Source organism: Bufo gargarizans, chromosome 8 (assembly GCF_014858855.1).
Source record: "Bufo gargarizans isolate SCDJY-AF-19 chromosome 8, ASM1485885v1, whole genome shotgun sequence".
Taxonomy (NCBI): Eukaryota; Metazoa; Chordata; class Amphibia; order Anura; family Bufonidae; genus Bufo; species Bufo gargarizans.
Genome location: NC_058087.1, coordinates 52,169,114 through 52,190,933, shown reverse-complemented (window position 1 = coordinate 52,190,933; position 21,820 = coordinate 52,169,114).

The following is a 21,820-nucleotide window of genomic DNA, read 5'->3' as shown; positions in this document are numbered from 1 at the left end:
TTTCTAAATGTATAATATGTTGTTGCAATAGCACTAGCTTTGAACAGTACAGTAATCTTCTCATGGACTTACTTTGGCCTACATAAAACTTCATACAAAAAACAGTGAATATAAATCAACATTGCTCTTAAAGGCAATGAATACCCATTATAACTAAAATAAGTAAATATAACTGTTTAAACTTATGAAAAAGCACAACATAAGCAAGAACTGGGGTCCTCCCGGCGGAGCATGGGAATATAGCCCAGGGAGGAGGAGCTTTCTTTTTTTATTTGCATAGTGTCTCGTCCTAGTAATGACCTAGGGCAGTGATGGTGAACCTTTTAAAGACAGAGTGCCCAAAACTGCAACCAAATACCCACTTATTTATCGCAAAGTGCCGACACGGCAATTTAACCTAAATACCAACATCTTTTATGTCCTTTATCATTTATCTATAATACATTAATAGCCTACATTTAATGCGCTGCCTGTGCCGTTTATAGTGTGTCCTAGGGATGATGAATGGCAGGAAAAGTCTAAAGCATATTGCTATGCCATAGACTTTTTCCAGGGCGTGGGTGCCCACATAGAGGGCTCTGAGTGCCGCCTCTGGCACCGGTGCCATAGGTTCGCCATCACTGACCTAGGCTATACCCATGGTCTGTGTCACCCAATGGAATGTGCGAGAAAGTTGGTTAATAAGATCTTCAGCTGAATCTCTGTAGGACTAGAGTAAATGAGGAAACATGATGTAGAGAGAGGAGGGTGAGGGTTACTTGAGAAACCTTGACGTGATGCCCGGGCTTAGACATGTTCTACACCGTAGGACATGTTGACTAATCTCTCAATTTTAAAATCAGTTTGAGGGTTTAGTGAGACTGCAGAGTGCACCTGTATTTGTTATTGTTTTGTTATACAGCAGCACTTGTATGCAGTCTCCATTACCACAGTCTGTCTTGTCCAGGCTACTTTCACACTTGCGTTCAGAGTGGATCCGTCACAGACGGATCCGCTCATATAATGCAGACGGTGGCTCCGTTCAGAACGGATCCGTCTGCATTATATTGTTAAAAAATTTCTAAGTGTGAAAGTAGCCTGAACGGATCCGTCCAGACTTTACATTGAAAGTCAATGGGGGACGGATTCGTTTGAAGATTGAGCCATATTGTGTCATCTTCAAACGGATCCGTCCCCATTGACTTGCATTGTAAGTCTGGACGGATCCGCTTGCCTCCGCACGGCCAGGCAGACAGCGTTCGGGTGTCCGCCTGCTGAGCGGAGCGGAGGCTGAATGCTGCCAGACTGATGCATTCTGAGCGGATCCGGGTCCACTCAGAATGCATTAGGGCTGGACGGATGCGTTCGGGGCCGCTTGTGAGCCCCTTCAAACGGAGCTCACAAGCGGACACCCGAACGCTAGTGTGAAAGTAGCCTTATAGTTATATAATGGACATAAAGTTCAGACTTTTAGCTTTCAATTGAGGGTATCCACATTAAAAATGGATGAAGGGTATAGGAGTTTCAGTTTCTTTACACGTGGCACCCTGTTTTTTAACGGACCAAAAGTAATTGGACAATTGACTCGAAGGCTGTTTAATGGTCAGGTGTAGGCAAGTGCTTTAATTATTTCATTCTCAATTAAGCACATAAAAGGCCTGGACTTCATTTGAGGTGCCGTTAGAGGCATTCTGTCATAATAAAAGTCTATTGGCTGCACAACGGATCTGTCCCGTTTCCGTACGCAGAAGAGGACTCCCCTGCATAACAGAAACGGGACAGATCCGTTTTACAGCCCACAGACTTCTATTATGACGGAATGAATAACTAAATGCATTCCGTCATAGAATTGTGTTATGGTCCGTATTAACCGAAACCATAGCGCAATTCACTTTTTACTAAACTAAACGTGAACGAATTTAAAAATATGAAATTCGCTCATCTCTAATGATAATGTCAAATTTCTATATTTTTTTTTTTATTCCTCCTACATACTGTTAGCTCGCCAACTGCCCCCCTCCCCCCCTCAGACTGAGGGGAGGTAGGGGCGCTGTTTTAGCTGTTCATATCTCTGGCATTCCAAGCTTTCAAACAATACCAGAAACACAGCATTATCTTCACCACATTGGATACTGCATACATCGGGATGCAGTGAATGCAGCTGAAAATTGGTTTTACCACGTTTATTCTCAACTTTAGCTTGGGTCCGCACCACTAAGCAGGGGGCACATGGCCGGCGTCGTGTTATGTGGATCACAGGGTTTGTGGTCCGCAAAACAGACAGACATTCGTGTGAATGTACGGTACCCTTAGACCATAGAGGATATAGTGACTGCACCAACAGTGCCGTATACTGAAATCTTACCTCTGCAGTTTGCAAACAAAGACCAAACCAGATACACACAGAACAGTGCTGGAGAAAGGGGCGAGTACAAAGTAATGTTTTATATTAGGCAATTGGGGGACTTTTTAATTATCTCAGACAACCCTTCAACACAGAATAGTGAAGTCCTCCACATACCTGTTGAGTGACTTTTTCTTCTCCGATCTGCACTTTTCACAAGTTGCCTCACTTGTGCTGCCTAAGGAAAAAAATAAAAAATATGAAGACATAAGCATACAAGCTAATAAAGTTTAGATTTGGAAGCTACGTAATCTCAAAAGGTCAGGGAATTTGGTAGCTTGGCACATTTATCTCAATTCTATATACCATCATGAAAAGAAATACTCTACTTAACCCCTTCCCGACATATGACGTAATAGTACATCATGGTGATCGGGCGGTCACTGGAGCGGTGCACGCCTGATCACTACAGGGGCCAGGCAGTCCCTGATAGCCAAGCCACTGCTGTATCTGCTGGCATCGCTATAAAAGCAGATGCCGGCAGATTAACTCCTATGCCGTGGTCAGCTCTGACCGCGGCATAGAAGGGGTTTGCAGCGGGTTAGGGAGCCTATCGGGTCCACACGCTGCTGTGGCAGGGACCCGTTGGGTGACGAGGCAGTCTAATGCCACGCACAGACTGCCCAATGCCTGGCATCGGGACCTGCCTTCTACAGGGGCCGATGAGATCCAGCTCCAGGCTGGGTCTCCTAGGCAACCTGTTAGTGTATTAGGATACTTTCACACTCGCGTTTTGGCTTTCAGTTTGTGAGATCCGTAATGGGCTCTTACAAGCGGTCCAAAACGTATCAGATTTGTCCTAATGCATTCTGAATGGAAAAGGATCCGCTCAGAATGCATCAGTTTGCCTCCGATCAGTCTACATTACGCACTGGGGGCGGACACCAAAACGCTGCCTGCAGTATTTTGCTGTCCGCCTGACGAAGCGGAGCCAAAATGGATCCGTACTGGCACACAATTTAAGTTAATGAGAACGGATCAGTTTTCTCTGACACAATGGAAATGGATCCGAATACCATTGACTTTCAAAGGAGTAAGTTCATGACGGATCTGTCTTGGCTATGTTACAGATAATACAAGTTTGGACTTTTCGAATGTGGCAATATGTGATATGTTTATTGTTTATATATTTTATATGCAAAATTGGAAAAGGGATTGATTTATACTTAATTATTTTTATTTATTTATTAACTCCCCCCCCCCCCCCATAGACTAGAACCTGGGATCTTTTAATTCCTTTTCCTATTCCCCCTAATAGAGCTCTATTAGGGTGAATAGAACTTTACACAAAGCACAGGGCCGCAGGGACAGTGTAGACAGCAGCAGGCTGCCATGGTAACCGATCGGAGCCCCGTGATTACACTGCTCCGATCAAAAGCTGCCACTGCCACCAATGAAGAGGGGGGAGGGCCGCTGCCACCAATGATTTTAATACGGGGGGGGGACGACGACGACACTGCACCGCCAATGATTTTAACACGGGGGTGGAGGGGTGCACTGCGCCACCAATGTTTATGTTTTTAATACTGGGGGGTGGGGCGCACTGCGCTACCAATGATAATTGACCTTTAATACAGGAGGCGGGTGTGTCGGCGTCAGAATCACACAGCGGGCACCCTGCCTCTGACAGGGAGCTGCGATCAGCAGCAGTTAACCCCTCAACTGCCACTCATCGCAGCTTCCTGTCATATATGCTGGGCACCGCCTCCTGCAAATGTATTAGAGGTCAACTTTCATTGGCAGCACAGTGCGCCCGCCCAGCCTCCTCTCGTCTCTCCTCATTGGCAGCGCGGCACAGGGGGAGGGAGAGAGTGACTCCTTCTCCCCTGTGCTGCTGAGGGAACATGAGCGCGCTGACAGCTCATGTTCTGTGATAGCGCACTGGACGCATTATCGGCAAGGTTAGATGCCGATACCTTTGAAAATCATGAATATCGGCCGATAATATCTGTAACTCCGATAATCGGTCGATCCCTAGTAACAATTTGCTCTATAAAAATAGCACATGACCTACCCTGTCAGATAATGGTAGTAAAAAAAAATTTTTAAAAAAATAAAAAGGAGGGGGACAAAACAGCAATTTTTTTTGTTACCGTGCCTCACAAAAAAAAAAAAAAAATTTATATAAAGCAATTAAAAAAGATCATATATGTACCCAAAAATAGTACCAATTCTACAATGTAAGACTTCAGACCTGAACTGGACCTTAAAAAAAACAAGATTTTTGCATAACTTACCAGTAAAATCTCTTTCTCGCTCTTCCTTGGGGGACACAGAAGACCTTGGGTATAGCTCAGCTCCCTAGGAGGCGTGACACCAAGTGAAAACTGTCAAGCCCATCCTCCAGCAGCTATACCCTCAGCCTGGAGAGAGACTGTCAGTTGCGTTTCCAAGTAGTGAGAAAAGGCAATGTCCAACAAGTGGAACCAACAAGCCAACTACCCAACGGGGTAAACCAAGTCTGGAAACCGTGTAGAAAAAACATTGAATGGGTGGGTGCTGTGTCCCCCAAGAAAGAGCGAGAAAGATTTTACTGGTAAGTTATACAAATATCTCGATTTCTCGCCCATTTTCCTTGGGGGACACAGAAGACCTTGGGACGTCCGAGAGCAGTTCAAGAGAGGGGGGACCACAGCTCCAAGGCAAAGTACCCGAAGGCATCAAGTAACCGCGGCCCAAGGCAGCATTCGCCGAAGCCAGAGCATGCACCCTGTAGAACTTAGCAAGGAAGACCGGTGGCCGCCTCGCACAATTGCGCGGCCGAAGCCCAATGTCTCCAGCCCAGGATGCACAGACTGCTCTGGTGAAATGAACGGTGACACCGAAGGCGGAACTCTCCCCTGGTGCGGTAACCTCAGCAATAGCCTTCTGATTAAAGGGGTTCTGCACTTTCATTTAACTGATGAGCTATCCTCTGGATAGATCATCAGCTTCTGATTGGCGGGGGTCTGACACCCGGGACCCCCGCCGATCAGCTGTTTGAGAAGACAGCGGCGCTCCAGCAGCGCCGCAGCCTTCTCACTGTTTACCGCCGGGCTGCCCGCCCACTGATGTCACGACTTGTATCAACTAGAGTGGGCGCGGCTAAGCTCCATTCAAGTGAACAGAGCTTAGCCGCGCCCACTCTAGTTGATACAAGTCGTGACGTCAGTGGGCGGGCGGCCTGGCGGTAAACAGTGAGAAGGCCGCTGTGCTGCTGGAGCGCCGCTGTCTTCTCAAACAGCTGATCGGCGGGGGTCCCGGGTGTCGGACCCCGGCCGATCAGAAGCTGATGATCTATCCAGAGGATAGATCATCAGTTAATTGAAAGTGCAGAACCCCTTTAAGCGGGGGAAAGCCACCCACCTGGAGGCAGTCAAACCTTTGCACGGACCTCCGGGAAACACAAGAGTCCGAGTGTCGACAAGAGCCGTTGATCTCCAAGTAAAACTGCAAGGCCCGAACAACGTCCAAATCGGTGAAGTGTCCGTACCCGGGGGTGGGAAGGGGAGGACGATAGCCTTGTTGAGATGAAAGGCAGATACCACCTTCAGAAGGAAAGGGACGGGATGGAGAACAGCCCTGTCCTGGGGGAGGACAGAAGGCTCGGAACAAGAAAGGCCGCCATTCAGAGACACCCGTCTGAGAGACACGATGGCTACAGAAAAACAACAGTACAGGACAGAAGGAGTAGAGAGAACTTCTGTAACGGCTCCTAAGGAAAGCTTGGAGTGCTGAGAGCTCAGTATGTAGTTCCCAGGGCGGTACCGGGGACGGTACAGAGGAACCAATGAGCCACTCTGTGGAAGAAGGTCTTGACAGGCCCAAGAGGGGCCAGGAACGCTGGAAGATGATGGACAGCGCCAACACTTGACCCTTCAAGGAACAGCGCCCCAGGTCCAGGCCAGACTGGAGAAGGACAGAACCATGGGGAGAGAAAAGCAGAGTGGGGAAAAGCTCAGCTTCCCACAGAACCTCAGGTAAGAACTCTAAGTCCGATAATAGATCCTGGATAAAGCATGGCCGGGAGCGAACACTAGCGTGCCCGCTGGAATCGCCTGGGCAAGCGGGGAAAAAACCCAATGTGATCAGGCGCAGACCAGTAACACGGGCATGAGTCCTGCAAAACTGGTCCCGTCGGCCCCCGAGCAACGTCGTCCCATACCCACCAGGAGTGGGGGAGCAAAAAGACAGACGGAAGGAACTGAAAGGGTCCTCCCAGCATCCGACAGATGCCAGGACAAGACAGGCTAAAGTCCACGTCGATGTTGCCACCAGAGGAAGGGGTTCTAGAGAGGGAGATCTAAGGACAATCTGGACCGAAAAGGTAGTCCTCCCAAGTTACCAAGAAGGTAAGTCTACAGCAGGACCATCGCCTAGAATGGAAAACGCAATCTGCACCCAAGCGGGAGGACAGAACGCGGTAGACCCGGTAAATGGGCGCACAGCTAGTACAGCCAGTGTGAAAGAGGGAGACGGTACGAGGCCACAAGGAACACCGAAACCATCCAATTGAACAACCATGCTCTCCCCAGAGGGGAGGGCAGTGAAGGAACAGCCTCTGAAGGCTGGCCGGGGCAGACGCCACATCGGAGTGATATGCCCCGAGCGGGAGCCAAAACAGACGGCGAGAAAAAGCAGTCGAGACAGAGGTCGGCATAACACCCTCCAACCGAAAGGAGGAGTGGGCCACAGGGAAGTCATAGGAGGACAGCTCAAAGGCAGAACAGCCGCTACTCTGCGAGACGCCTGGCTAACCGCCTCGCAGAAGGCGAATACCCTGAAGAACCCAAAGTGGAGGTCCGCTGGACCTGGACAATCGAGCACCCTAGAGTAGTTGGGTGACCTTCCTGAGAAGAGCGGCCCGAACCTGGTAGCAGATCAGAACTGAAGCGCAGAGGGGGCCAATAGGAAGGACTCATACCACACTGCATCCGAAGAGGAGGAAATGGTAGTAAGCGAGGGAACCGTAGTCCCGCCAGAGCCAACGTAGAATTCGAGGGCGCTGCAGACAGCACTTTTGTCCATGTGACCGCATGCTCAGGAAAGCAATGCTGCGGGAGGACGAATGGGTACGCATCTAGGAACCACGAACCATCCCCAGGTGGAAGGGCCAACAAACATGGTGGATACAGTCACAACGGAACCACAATATACAATCCAAACCCGAAAACGAGTACCGCCTAGCTCAGTGCAGTAGAGAGCAAGTAGAGCCCGTCCGGGTCAGGTGGAAGCAGAATGATCTCTTCAGAGAAGAGTGCAAGGCTTGCAGCAAGCATCGTATCCCAAGAGAAACAAGTATGTCGCAGGAGGAAGGGAGGCATACGTACGAGCAGCCCCGTAAGCAGTGAGAAGGCCAACCCACCTACGGGAGGAGAAGGCATACACGGCCCAAACAACGCACAGCACGCACAAGAACGTCCCCGCTCACTGCAAAATAGTCACTCAGCGAAGGGGGCCAGCCACAGAGTCCCACAGTATCTATGGGAGTGCAAAGTGCAGCCTGAAAGGGAGTTATGCACAAGACTAATACGGCATGCGATGGAACGCAGGCAGTCCGCCCAGAAAGGGGGGAAATGTACCTGGCAAATACTGCAGTCGGCAAGAGTGCTAAGGCCCACCCCAAAAGAGGGTGATGCCCAAGGCCAGTACCAACTTCAGAGAAGTAGGACATACCATATTTCGCCCAGAAGGGGACCATGCACATGGCCGCACAGTGTCCAGCAGGAACACAGGAGGTCCGCCTAGTGAAAGGGGGACATGCACAGGGTTACCTAGCATTAAGTAATTGTGCAATAATCCACCTAACACCGAATTCCGTGAGTGCAACTACTCCGCCAATGAAGGGAGAACATGTACGAGTCCAGCACAGCATATACCAGGACAGCCATGAGTCTTGTGAGCATGCAAAATTCCGCCCATTGAATGACGGCTGGTCATGCACAAGGCCAGCATAGTATCCAATGGGAGTACAAGCATTCCACCCTTAGAAGAGGGCAATGTTCCTGGCCAGCAACGTATCCGGTGAGAGTGCAGTATTCCGCCCAGAAAAGGGGGGGGGGGGGGGGGGGTGTCATGCACATGGCCAGCAACGTACTGGCAAGAGAACAACCACAGTCAGTGAGAATGTATGTATGCCGCCTGAGGAAAGGAGGCATGCCCATGGCAGCGAATCCAGAGAGTGCAGCATTCCGCCTATGGAAGGAAGTCATGCATATGGAAGAATTACGGGAAGCCGTGCCTGGAGAAGTTCCCGCCCCCTCCAATTGAGGCTGGAATTTTGCGGCCTAGTAGGCCGCTAAGCCGGGGCCTAAATTTTTGCGGCGCCCGGGAGGTACCTGCCGGGACCTGGAGGGAGCCGGAGTGGCGCATGCACATACCGGCCGCTGGTGCCCACCCCGCGGGCCGGAAGAGTCAGGGGGCCCGGGAAGGAGCAACGGAATTGCGGCCCAGCAGGCCGCGAAGCCTGGGTCAAAATTTTGCAGCGCCCAGCCAATCGGAATGCATCGGTCGGCCGGGGTCTGTTGGATCATCACACAAGTTCATGCCGGCCGCGGGTGCCCTGGCCCTGAGTCTCGGCCGTCAGGAGCGGGCCCCTGGCCCTGAGCAGCACATCGGTAAGGCGATGGGGGGGACCCTGAGACCGGGTGCCCGTTAGGATAGAGGCAGCTCCCTATGAGGCATGACAGGGACGCCAGCATAACCCCTCCGTCATGTCCTGAAGCTAGGTGCGGGCCTCCGGGCACTGTTGCAGCATTCCTCGCAGGGATAAAGTGCGGCTGAACCTGTTTTGCAGCATTCTGCAGCTGCCTTCAGGAGCGGTGGGATTAATGAAGCCGCCCTAAATTAGGGCATTTAAGATACACTGTGGTGTGCCAAATCAATGTACCCCCCCCCCCCCCCAGGGGTTAATATTTACGTGTGGCTGAGAGACTAGACACTGACACAGAAGTTGGTCAAAGCAATCTCTAACTTTAATTACATGGGAGTAAGTGTATATACATCTTCAGAAGAGGGCAGTCCTCACTGAGGCTAAAACATTGATTCATTGGTCAAAAAGGAAGAAGAGATAAGAGAGAGGAGATAGCACCCTGGCTTCTGCGCACTGGGTCCTACTTTGGAATGTGAACTAATGTAAACATCTGGTTACCATCACCATTTTGTAACGGAGTTTATTCTAACAAGAATACTGCCTACGTCATATGTGACACTTCAAAGAGGTGCTTCTCTATAGGCAGTGAATAATATATACATATCATCAAGCCAAATAATTGGCTTACGCATTCCACCACACTCTATGGGACACCTGTAGAAAAATGAGAAATCAGACACTTCCCACAGCACAGCTCTTTGCCCCACTCTCTCTCCTCTCCAGTCTTGAAACAAAGGGGGGTGGGTGGCCACTTAGAAGTAGAAAAAGTTAACTCATTACAATCCTAGATATACAAAATATAGAATAAAATTCACACATCTTTAACAGGATAAAGCCCTATGGAGGCCAGGAGGGGAGGAGAGTGAGCAGATGTGTGCAAAAATGACATCCTTCAGTCCTGACAGCCTTCTGTTACCTCATCGCGTCTGGAAGGTCAAATTCGTTGGTACGGGATTTTAGACTTAAATACACAAAATAAGCACTTCTATAATAAAACAAAGCCAATATGATTATAGCTCAGTTGATTGAGGTTAGCATATGAAGACAGCCTTTGGAGTGTATGATTCCAGAAAATGGCTGTACGGCACCACAGGGGCCAGCCTAGGTCCAGCAGGGACCAGTATGGGGGTCCGGCATGCAGGAGACCGGGGGGAGGGACATCGGGCTGGAGAAGCCACTCTCTCACCATCAGCAGTCTTCACCCTCAGTCTGTTCCAGCAGGGTCGCCCCTTCAGCTTCTGGCACTGTAGTGGCAGGACGCTGGAAGAGGGACTTGGCGTGCGGGCGACCCTTACGCTGGTGGGATGCAGAGGAACTAGGCTGCCCTGGTCCACCTTGCCTTCTGTGGGGGAGGCAGCAGTGCAGCTCAACCCCGGGAGAAACAGAGAGGTCTATTGCGTTTCTGTTGTCTCTGATGGTTTGGAAGAAAAACAAAAAAGTAAAAATCTAAATTTAAACAAGGAGAAAACAGCCCTGCAGGGAGTGTCTTGCCTCCTTGGACACTAAGCAAAAACTGGCAGTCTCTCTCCAGGCTGAGGGTATAGCTGATGGAGGAGGGGCTTAACAGTTTTCACTTCGTGTCACACCTCCTAGGGAGCTGAGCTATACCCAAGGTCTTCTGTGTCCCCCAAGGAAAATGGGCAAGAAAGTGGGTTTTGTAAATTCTTAAAAAAGGTTAAGAATTGCTTCTAAAATTCTAAGCCTTCTAACATCCTAAAAAAATTAAAAATAAATGACATTTACAAAATTATGCCAACATAAAGTAGACATATTGGGAATATTAAGTAAAAAATTTTTTATGAGGTATCACTTTCTGTTTTAAAAACAGAGAAATTGAAATTTCGAAAATTGCAAATTTTTTAAAATATTTGGTAAATTTGGGATTTTTTCATAAATAAAGGTGAAATATATTGACAAAAATGTATGACTATCGTGAAGTACAATGTGTTACGAGAAAGCAATCTCAAATTGGCTTGGCTAAATAAAAAAAAGTGTTCCAAACTATTGCCACACAAAGTGACACGTCAGGTTTGCAAAAAATGGCCTGGGCAGAAGGGCAAAAACGCTCCCCGGTTAAAAGGGGTTCTCTGGGACTAGGCTACTTTCACATCAGCGTTTTCAATTCCTCTATTGAGATCAGTCATAGGATCTCAATAGCGGAAGAAAATGCTTCAGTTTTGTCCCAATTCATTGTCAATGGGGACAAAACTGAACGAAACGGAATGTACCAAAATGCATTCCATTCATTCCGTTTGGTTGCGCTCCCATCACGAACAGAATAACGCTGCTTGCAGCATGGCTTTGAAAAAATGATAAGTCCTGTCCTATTCTTACCTGTTTTACGGACAAGAATAGGCATTTCTATAATGGGCCTCCTGTTCAGTTCCTCAAATTGCGGAAGGCAATTTGCAGACCGCAAAAAAAGGCACGGTCGTGTGAACAAGCCCTAAGACAGATCCGTCCTGACACACAATGTAAGTCAATGGGGACGGGTCCGTTTTTTCTGACACAATAGAAAAATGATCCGTCCCCCATTGACTTTTAATGCTGCTCATGACAGATCCGTCATGGCTATAGAAGACATAACACAAACGAATCCGTTCATGAGGGATGCATGCGGTTGTATTATGGTAACCGAAGCGTTTTTGCAGATTCATGACGGATCCCCAAAAACCTCTAATGTGAAAGTAGCCTTATTAAGCACAACGCCATACATAGTGTAGTGGCTGTACTTGGTATTGCGGCTCTGTACCAAGCTGCGCCTAGGCCATGTGACCAACAAACGTAACATCACATGGCCTAGGAAGAGACCTCAGTGTTCATGGAGTGTCGCAGCCTCTTTGTACAGCTGATTGGCGGGGGTGCTGAGGATAGGTCAATATTTAAAGGGAACCTGTCACCAGTTTTATGGTGTCCTAAGGGCACAGCAAAATGCTGGGTCACTTTCTTTAATTGACCCAGTCAATCTGCCAACATCTTGTATTGAAACGCTCCAGCTCATAATGATGAGTCCTGAATATTCATGAGCTTCCTGACTCTTCCCGCAGCTGATTGACAGTTTTTTTCCTTATGAATCAGCAGCAGGTGGGCATTGGAGTGGCTATAGCTCTGAATAAAAAAAAAAAAAACGCTGGACTCAAATCAGCTCATTAGCATGCAGCATCTTTGTGTGTATATTATGAGGTAACCATCTGTCACACCATTAAGTAAATACATCTAAAGCACTTTTTAGTAGTTAATGATTGTATATAATTAGTTAGATTATAATCAAATATCCACATGACAGGTTCCCTTTAAATCTCGGAGAACCTTTTTAATATGGGCATACCTTTTAGGGCTCATGCACAAAGCACATGTAATTCAGTATTCAACATGAAAACAGGGCACAATTTTTTTTTTAATCTGTCATACAAAAACAAACAAAAAAAAGCTTTTGTAGGAAATCAGAAGCTGGGGTTTGCAGAATTGTATGCACATGCTGTGGAAACCTTATTCAGATAAAAGGAATAGAAAATTCAGTCGCAAAAACATGTACAACCAATCTGTGACACGTGAACACACAGTATAAGTAACGATACCTTGAAATAACACAATACTCAAGTAGGTCATTAATCTATTTTACCAAACACACTTTTTCACCATTATGGAAAAATATGTAAGTTAACAGCAATAATTTTTCAGTTTTACAGTGGACATAAAAAGTCTACACACCCATGTTAAAAAGGTCATGTTTATGTGATGTAAAAAAATAAAAATAAAATTATGAGACAAAGAAATCATTTCTGAACTTTTTCTACCTTTAATGTGACCTATAAACTGTATAACTCAATTGAAAAACAAACTAAAATCTTTTAGGTAGAGGGAAGAAAAACAAACAAAAATAATAATAATGTGGTTGCATAAGTGTGCACACCCTCTTATAAATGGGGATGTAGCTGTGTGTGGCTAATACCCCAAACCCCTGACGAAGCCGCATCGCGGCGAAACATGTCAAGTGGGGACTAGTGTTAGGCGCTTCTTTTAGACAGACGGCAGTAATTGTGTTAACTTCGCCCAGTATTAGGGTTTCATACTAGTATGTGTTGAATGGTGTGGTGTGTTGTGGCATCAGTGAAGAGGGACACACAGTCGATATAACACAGATTGGTAGTCGGGACTTGGGCCCAGGACACCTAGAAATAGGGCTATATCCCAAGAGTGTGGAAAACTGTATACCACTCACCTGCACAATCACATCTCTCTCCCTTAAATTGAGAGAAAAAGTATCTCTACACAAATTTGTACTATCGTCTGATAGTTTTAAATGTGTGGTTTATTGGGGCATCTATAATTCCCCTTTTTTAATTGAACTTAATAAAGTGTATGTCTTAATTCTCAAAAATAGTAGACCCCTACAGGGATTTATTTTGGTCTTACTGACCAGTGGTGTACTTGATATATCGCACATGCTTCAAATTATATCGCAATATAGATTTTAGGCCATATCACCCACCCCTACAAGCCAGGCTACATTTTGCAAAAACACATCTGAAGTCTCAAATCACCAAAAGAACACCATCCCCACAGTGAAGCATGGTGGTGGCAGCATCATGCTTATGCTAGAAAGCTGAACATTGAGGAACTTCATCTTTCAGCATGACAACGACCCAAAGCATACATCCAAATCAACAAAGGAATGGCTTCACCAGAAGATTAAAGTTTTGGAATGGCCCAGCCAGAGCCCAGACCTGGATCCGATTGAAATCTCTGGGGTGATCTGAAGAGGGCTGTGCACAGGAGATGCCCTCGCAATCTGACAGATTTGAAGTGTTTTTGCAAAGAAAAGTGGGCAAATCTTGCCAAGTCAAAATGTGCCATGCTGATAGACTCATACCCCAAAAGACTGAGTGCTGTAATAAAATCAAAAGGTGCTTCCACAAAGTATTAGTTTAAGGGTGTGCACACTTATGCAACCATATATTTTTTCTCCCCTCTACCGCAAAGATTTCAGTTTGTTTTTCAATTGAGTTGTTCAGTCTATAGGTCACATTAATGGCTCATTCAGACGGCCGTATGCTATCCGCAAAAATGCTGATTTTTTTTGCGGATTAGATGTTGACCCATTCTCTTCTATGGGGCCCTTTTCTATTCCACTGTTCCGCAAAACAAATGAAACATGTCCTATACGTGTCCGTAAAAATTAGGACATGGCCCCAATTGAAGTCTATGGGTCTGCAAAAATACTGAATGCTAGCCGCAAAAAAACAGATAGCATTCAATATTTTTGCGGACAGCATATGGCTGTCTGAATGAGTCCTAAAAGGTGGAAAAAGTCCTGAAATGATTTATCTTGGTCTCATTTTTTTTACATCACAGAAACCTGACATTTTAATAGGGGTGTGTAGACGTTATATCCGCTGTATATATAGAATTTTGGCCTTTGCCAGTTCTCCTAATTTTTTTTCCTGTTTTCCCATCACTGGATTCTGAAATCAATAAGGGTCCATTCACACGTCCGTTGTTTCTTTCCTGATCTGTTCCGTTTTTTTGCGGAACAGATCTGGACCCATTCATTTTCAATGGGTCCAGAAAAAAATAAATAAATAGGACAGCACAATGTCCCATTTTTTTTCAGGACCCATTGAAAATGAATGGGTACAGATCTGGTCCAGATCTGTTCCGCAAAAAACAGAACTGATCAGGAAAGAAACAACGGACGTGTGAATGGACCCTAACCCTGGCATTTTTAGAGTCAATTTACTGTAGCTGCAGGAGCTTGTTTGGAATGAGTTGCGGTTTTTAGTTGCACCATTTTGGGCTACATATACAGGTGAAACTCGAAAAATTTGAATATTGTGCAAAAGTTAAATATTCTAGGCTCAAAGTGTCACACACTAGTAATCTATACCCCCTGAGTAAAGGGTACTTCAAAATTGTGACTTTGGGGTTTCATAAGCTATAAACCATAAACATCCAAATTATAACAAAATAAAAGGCTTGAAATATCTCGCTTTGCATGTAATGAATCTCTCTCATAATAGTTTCACCTTTTGAGTCTACTTTCACATTGGCGTTTTGGCTTTCCGTTTGTGAGATCCGTTCAGTGCTCTAAAAAGCGATCCAAAACGGATCAGTTTGCATTCTAATTCATTCTGAAGAGAAAAGGATCCGCTCAGAATGCATCAGTTTAGTCTCCATTCCGCTTTGGAGACGGACACCAAAACGCTGCTTGCAGCGTTTTCGTGGCCGTCTGATGAAACTGAGCCAAACGGATCCGTCCTGGCACACAATGTAAGTCAATGGGGACGGATCAGTTTTCTATGACACAATCTGGCACAATAGAAAACTGATCCGTCTTGGCTATGTTAAAGAGAATACTAACGGATGCGTTCTGAACGGATGCAGACGGTTGTATTATCCGAATGGATCCGTCCATGACGAATCCGCACAAGACGGGAGTGTGAAAGTAGCCTAAGTTGCATTACTCAAATAAATGAATTTTGCACGATAGTCTAATTTTTCGAGTTTCACCTGTATGTAGGGTGGAGAGAAAAAATAAAAAAAATAGCAATTTTACATTCCATTTACCATGTGGCATAAATATTACTCTGTAATATCTATCAATTTAGGTAATTCTGTGTTGTAAAAAGTTAGAAAAAAAATTAATAAAAATAAAGTATTCTGACCTACCCTGGTCCCTGCTGCTCTTCAGTACTCGACACACAGGAATGGTTTGGACTGCCTGCAGCAGTGACCAGCAAGCAGTTTAAGGCTACATGCACACGAAATGTTAGGGCTCCGTGCCCGTGCTGCAGACCGCAAATTGCGGTCTGCAATGCACGGGCACAGACCATGGGGAAGGCGCATGAGGATCACGGACCCATTCACTTGAATGGGGTCCGCGATCCACATCCAGCGGTCCGCACCGCGAAAAAGTAGTGCATGCGCTACTTTTTTGCAGTGCGGAGGCACTGCCAGAAACACCACGGAAGCACTCTGCAGTGCTTTCGTGGGGTTCGGATCCGTGCCTCCGTTCCGCATCTCCGTGATTGTGGATTCATTCAAGTAAATGGGTCCGCGATCCGTGATGCACACAGCCGGTGCCCGCACATTTCAGATCCGCTGTATGCGGGCTGCAATACGGCCACGGGAGGCACACGGCCGTGTGCATGTAGCCTAAAGAGGACCTTTCATTAGTTTTTGCTTGCTAAATAGTAGGGATCGACCGATTATCGGATTTACCGATATTATCGGCCGATATTCAGGATTTTGAACACTATCGGTATCGGCATCTATTTTGCCGATATTCCGATAGTGTATGGGGAACACAGATCGCGCTGCTGACAGCGCTCTCCGTGTTCCCCTTAGCAGCACAGGGGAGAAGGAGCAGTGTCTCCTCCCCCTGTGCTGCTGCTGCCGCTGCCGCCAATGAGAGGACAGGGGACAGGAGGAGGGGAGGAGCTATGGCCACTGCTCCACCAATGAAGATTAATCTATCATTCATTCATATACAAGAGGCGGGAGCTGCAGGATCACATAGCCGGCTCCCGACCTCTATGAGCTGTAGCTGCGATCTGCGGTAGTTAACTCCTCAGGTGCCGCGGATCGCAGCTACTGCTCATAGAGGTCGGGAGCCGGCTATGTGATCCTGCAGCCAGCTCCCGCCTCCTGTATATGAAATTAAGCTTCATTGGTGGTGCAGTGCGCCCCCCCCCCCCCCCCCAGTATTAAGCATTGGTTGCGCAGTGCGCCCCCCCTCCCCCCCAGTATTAAGCAATGGTGGCGCATAGGGCCCCCCACCCCAGTCGCAGTGCGCCCCTCCACAGGATCCCCTCTCCCTTGCTCCTCCGATCGGAGCCCCAGCAGTGTAATGCTGGGGCTCCGATCGGTTACCATGGCAGCCAGGACGCTATTGAAGCCCTGGCTGCCATGATAAGCTCCATGCTGCTGTGTGCACAGAGCAGCAGGGACAGTGTGAGCTCCTATTCACCCTGATAGATCTCTATCAGGGTGAATAGGACAAGGGTTCTAGTCCCTAAGGGGGCTAAAAGTTAGTTTAAAAAAAAAAAAAGTTACAAAAAAAATAAAAACACCAAAATATAAATGAAAAAGAAAGATTTTAAAAAAACAAATACACATTAACAATAAACATTAATTTTCAGCAGATTTGTGGGAATTTTTATTTTTTTTTCAAAAATGAAAATTCCCAGAATATCGGTATAAATTATCGGCTATCGGCCTGAAAGTTCACAAATTATCGGTATCGGCCCTAAAAAATCAATATCGGTCGATCCCTACTAAATAGCTACCTCACACAGTAGCCCAAGATTAGGAGAGATCATTGCGCTCTTTTTACTGATCCGCTCTTCCATTGCGCCAGTGTGCCCCCCATTCTGTTTTGGTGCCCTGTATGCTAATCAATAGCATTGGTACAGGGAGGAGACGGAAGCTCCATCTACTGTGCAGTATACATAGCTGATTACTGCAGAGCTGAATCTCAGTCTGTCATGCTGGAGATTGCCGGGCAGATGGAATTCTCCAGCCATGTACTGCTTGTGCGTGAAACACACTGCAACAAGACTTCAGGGCCAGGCATCTTCACTGCCTGACCCTGTCACAGTGGTGGAGGCATGGCTTAGAAGAGAATGGCAATGCCCTCATTGCACCAAGTGGCTGATCTTCATAAAAGCTGATTTCTTGAAATTGGGGGCAGTTGAGAGCATTAGAATGTACTGACCAGACACACATCTCCCATGTTAGATGGAGTATAAACTGACAGATTACTTTCAAAAACATGATCTATTACAAAGTTTCTTGGCAGGGAAAGTTAACCCCTTAGTGACCAAGCCTGTTTGGGCCTTTATGACCAAGCGTTTTTCTTCTTTTTTTCATGGTCTCGTTCCAAGAGCTATAACTTTTTTATTTTTTCGTCTATATAGCTTTATGAGGGCTTGTTTTTTACGGGACAAGTTGTAGTTTTTAATGGAACCATTTTGGGGTACACATAACTTACTGATTAACTTTTATTAACTCTTTCTGGGAGGAAGATGGGGGAAAATAGCAATACTGCCACTGCGTTTTTACATTATAAGTTTTACGGCGTTCATTTTTCGGTACAAATAACATAATATCTTTATTCTCTGGGTCAGTACGATTACAGTGATACTAAATACTTATAATTTTTTTTATGTTTTACTACTTTTTTTTCCAATAAAACCCCTTTTATTAACCAAAAAAAAGATTTTGCATTGCCACTTCACAAGACCCATAACTTTTTTTTTTCTTTTTCTATGGAGTTGTGTGAGGGCGTGATTTTTGAGGGACAACTTGTATTTTTCATTGGTATCATTTTGGAGTAAATGGCGCTTTTTGATCGCTTGTTATTACGTTTTTTTCGGTGGAAACTAAGAATAAATTAGAAATTCTGTCTTTTTTTTATTTTTATTTTTTACGGCGTTCACCATAGGAGATAATTTATGTAATATTTATGTAGTCCGGGTCGTTACGGACGCGGCAATACCAAACATATGGGGGATATTTTCTTTTTGCAATTTTTTTCATTGAAAAGCGTATTTTCAAATGAAAAAAAAAAAGCATATTTTTTTATTTTATGGAATTTTTTTTATTTAATAAATGTGTATTTATTTATTTATTTTTTTACTACTTAAAAGTCCCACAAGGGGACTATAATATACAGTATTTTGATTGCTTTTAAAATGTAATGCATTATCTCTATAAGGCATTACATTTCAATAGCATTTCAATAGCAATGCTATTCAAACCTTTACCAGCAGGTGGCGCCAGAGAGGCACAGCCTGCTGGAAATAACTGAAGACAGGCTCGGGGCCCTGAACGGAAGCAAGGTAAGCTTCCGAACACATCAGCACCCCGCGATCTTATTTTCGGGGTGCTGATGGGAGACAGAGGGAGTCCGCTCCCTCTGTCACCACTTTACATGCAGCGGGCGCCATTGCGCCCGGCATGTAAAGGGTTAAACAGCCCGAATCGGCACTCCTGCCGGTCCGGGCTGTGAGAGCCGGGTCCGTGCTCCCCGCTGCACGGGGGAGCTGTGCAGAGCTTAGACCGGGCCGCCGTAAAAACGCGGCGGCCCAGCCTAAGGCCCCTTAGTGACCGCCGTAAAAACACGTATGGGTGGTCACTAAGGGGTTAAAGCAATTCTTTTTGAGATGTTCATTCTTAGCAAAATATTAAAAAGTAGAATTTAAGGCTCTTATGGGCTTTGACAAAATCCCAGTTAAAAGGAATATGTCATCAGAAATGTGTACAGATAAGACAGGATCCACCATTCACAACAGGCGATTGTCACATCTTATCTATTCTTTCCTTGTACAATGGGCTCTGCACAGGTGACAGAGCATGCTCTCCCATAGACGTCAGTGAGGTCCCCTCCTGACCATTGTGTCTAAGGAACATGGGGCTGCCATAACAGCATCTAGAAGGCAAGAAAATTGCTTTAAGAACAGCTCAGGCAAAATGTCCATTCCCATAATCATGTTCAGGAAACAGAATTTAAAAAATCTGGAATCAGAAAAAAAAAAAAAAGACGTGTTATCAGATTTTGACCAACTTTTAAGGCCTCATGCACACGGCTGTTTGTATTGCGGGCTGCAAATAGCGGGTCCGCAAAATGCTGGCACCAGCCATGTGCTCACCGCATCACGGATACGGACTCATTCACTTGAATGGGTCAGCAATCCAGAGCTGCGGTGCTGAATGGAGGCACAGAACCCTTTTTTTTGTCCACCCCCCGCACCACAAAAAACAAAAAAAATATAAATAGAACTTGGGTGTGGACGGACCACGGACCCTTTCAAGTTGAATGGGTCTTGATCCCTCGCGGCAGCCACACGGATGGTGCCCGTGCATTGGGGACCGCAATAGCACTGATGCTACTGCGGAATAGCAGATTGGTGGGGTGCGGGTTGTCAAATACTCACCGATCAGATACTGATGACCTAAGGATAGGCCATTAACCTCCTCCCGTCCGCCTAACGCACGGATGCGTCCTGAAGGCGGTCGATTCATTCCTCCTGGACGCATCCGTGCGTCATCTCGCGAGACGTGAGATTTCGGTCAGACCCGGCCCGCGCATCGCCGTCCGGCAAAAGTTCAAGGAGTATTTCGTCAGCAACCTGCCAGCCAATGATCGTTCCTGGCAGGTTGCCGATTTAAAAAAAAAAAAAAAATCGAATCAGAAGCCATCTAACACGTTATATTTGTGGGAGGAGCTAAGCGGGGAACAGAATAGGCATGCCTACGGACTGTCCTGACCTAACTGGCTGGAGTGTGCCCGGCGCCAGTGACGAGGTAAGGCCTGAATAAGTGGGCAAAAAGAGAACTGGTACGTAGCAGGGAGTGATGCATTTATTGAGGCATTGTGTGAATTACAATGCCAAAGAACAAAAGGCTCTGAAGATCTCAGCCCGTGGATTCGGAATGTACCTTGTGAAGCAGGACAACCGCCAACGACCCATCTTGCAGATGGCGTACGCCGGTACCTGGTTACTCGATGCTGCGGACGCGGCCCCGGCCCCTATGCGACAGGAGTGCCCGGATATCATGCTATGGTTGAAACCCAGCCCTGCGGCCAGGGTGCGGATGTTGGAGATGAACAGGGTTGAAGACGGGCTTACCGTTGATCGGGAGCAACGGGTCGTCTAGAGCGGGAGATTGGAGGGAGGCCAGGAGCTCCTGTAGCACCTTGATAGGACACCAGCAGGTGGCCGTAGGGAAAAATTCCACCTCTGTGGGAGAACCGGTCTGATTGGTCTTGGAGAATGGGATGGATAGGATGAAGTGGTCGGAGTGCCAGGTGAGATGTCGCCTGAGCAGGGTTGTTCGGGAGATGGCACTGCAGGTGAATTCCCCGGGTCTGAGGAACCCATAGAACCCGAGGTACATGGCCGCTTTGGTAATGATGCTCGTTGGTTGCCCAAAAGGAAGACCGTCTAGGGCTATGGATAACTTGCGGAAAAGCTCACCTGACACCGGCTGCCTGCGCACCTGGACCGCCGCGCTAACTTTCTGAATGCCCCTGAGGGTGGCTTTGATGGCCTGATTTGAAAAGATGGATCTGGCAGAAGGGTCGCTGAGCATCCGATAGTGTTGGATGCCGGCCAAATACAGCTTGATGGTATTGAAAGAGAGGTGGCGGTGGGTGTGGCAATGGGCTATGAAGGCCATGATAAAAGTGACCTTGTCCACCTCCCCTTGTGGATGGGTGTCAGTGAACCGCTTGAACATGCTGAACCCGGCGTCATAGTTCCTGGCGGTGTTGGCGGCTAGCGACCGCTGGACTAATGACCGTGCGGTTGCTATCAGGGGCTCTAGTTCAGCAGGAGGGCGCTGTAAGGTGGAGCTAGAATGCCAACGGGATCTGCCTCCGGGAGTTCCTGGAAGAAAACATTGAGGTTAAAACGAGACAGGGCGTCGGCCGCCACATTCTGCGTTCCCTAAATATGGAAAGCGAAGACATGGAAGTTAAACTCCAAGGACAGCCAGACAAGTTTACGTAGCAGGGCCATGATCCTGGGAGATTTTGCCCTCCCCTTTGAAATAACCTCTACCAGGACCTGACTGTCCGTCCTGAAGATGACTGACCTGTTCGCCCAGAGCGGACCCCAAATGTGGGCAGCCGCCACTATGGGGAATAATTCCAACAGCAGCGAGGACCTCATGGCCTCAGCCTCGGATAGGAGCTCCACCGGCCAACTGCCGACCAACCACTGCGGATAGAAGATTGCCGCAAACCCGCGGGAGGCCGCGGCGTCGGTGAAAACCGTGGGGGATGCTTCGTCTGGGGATGG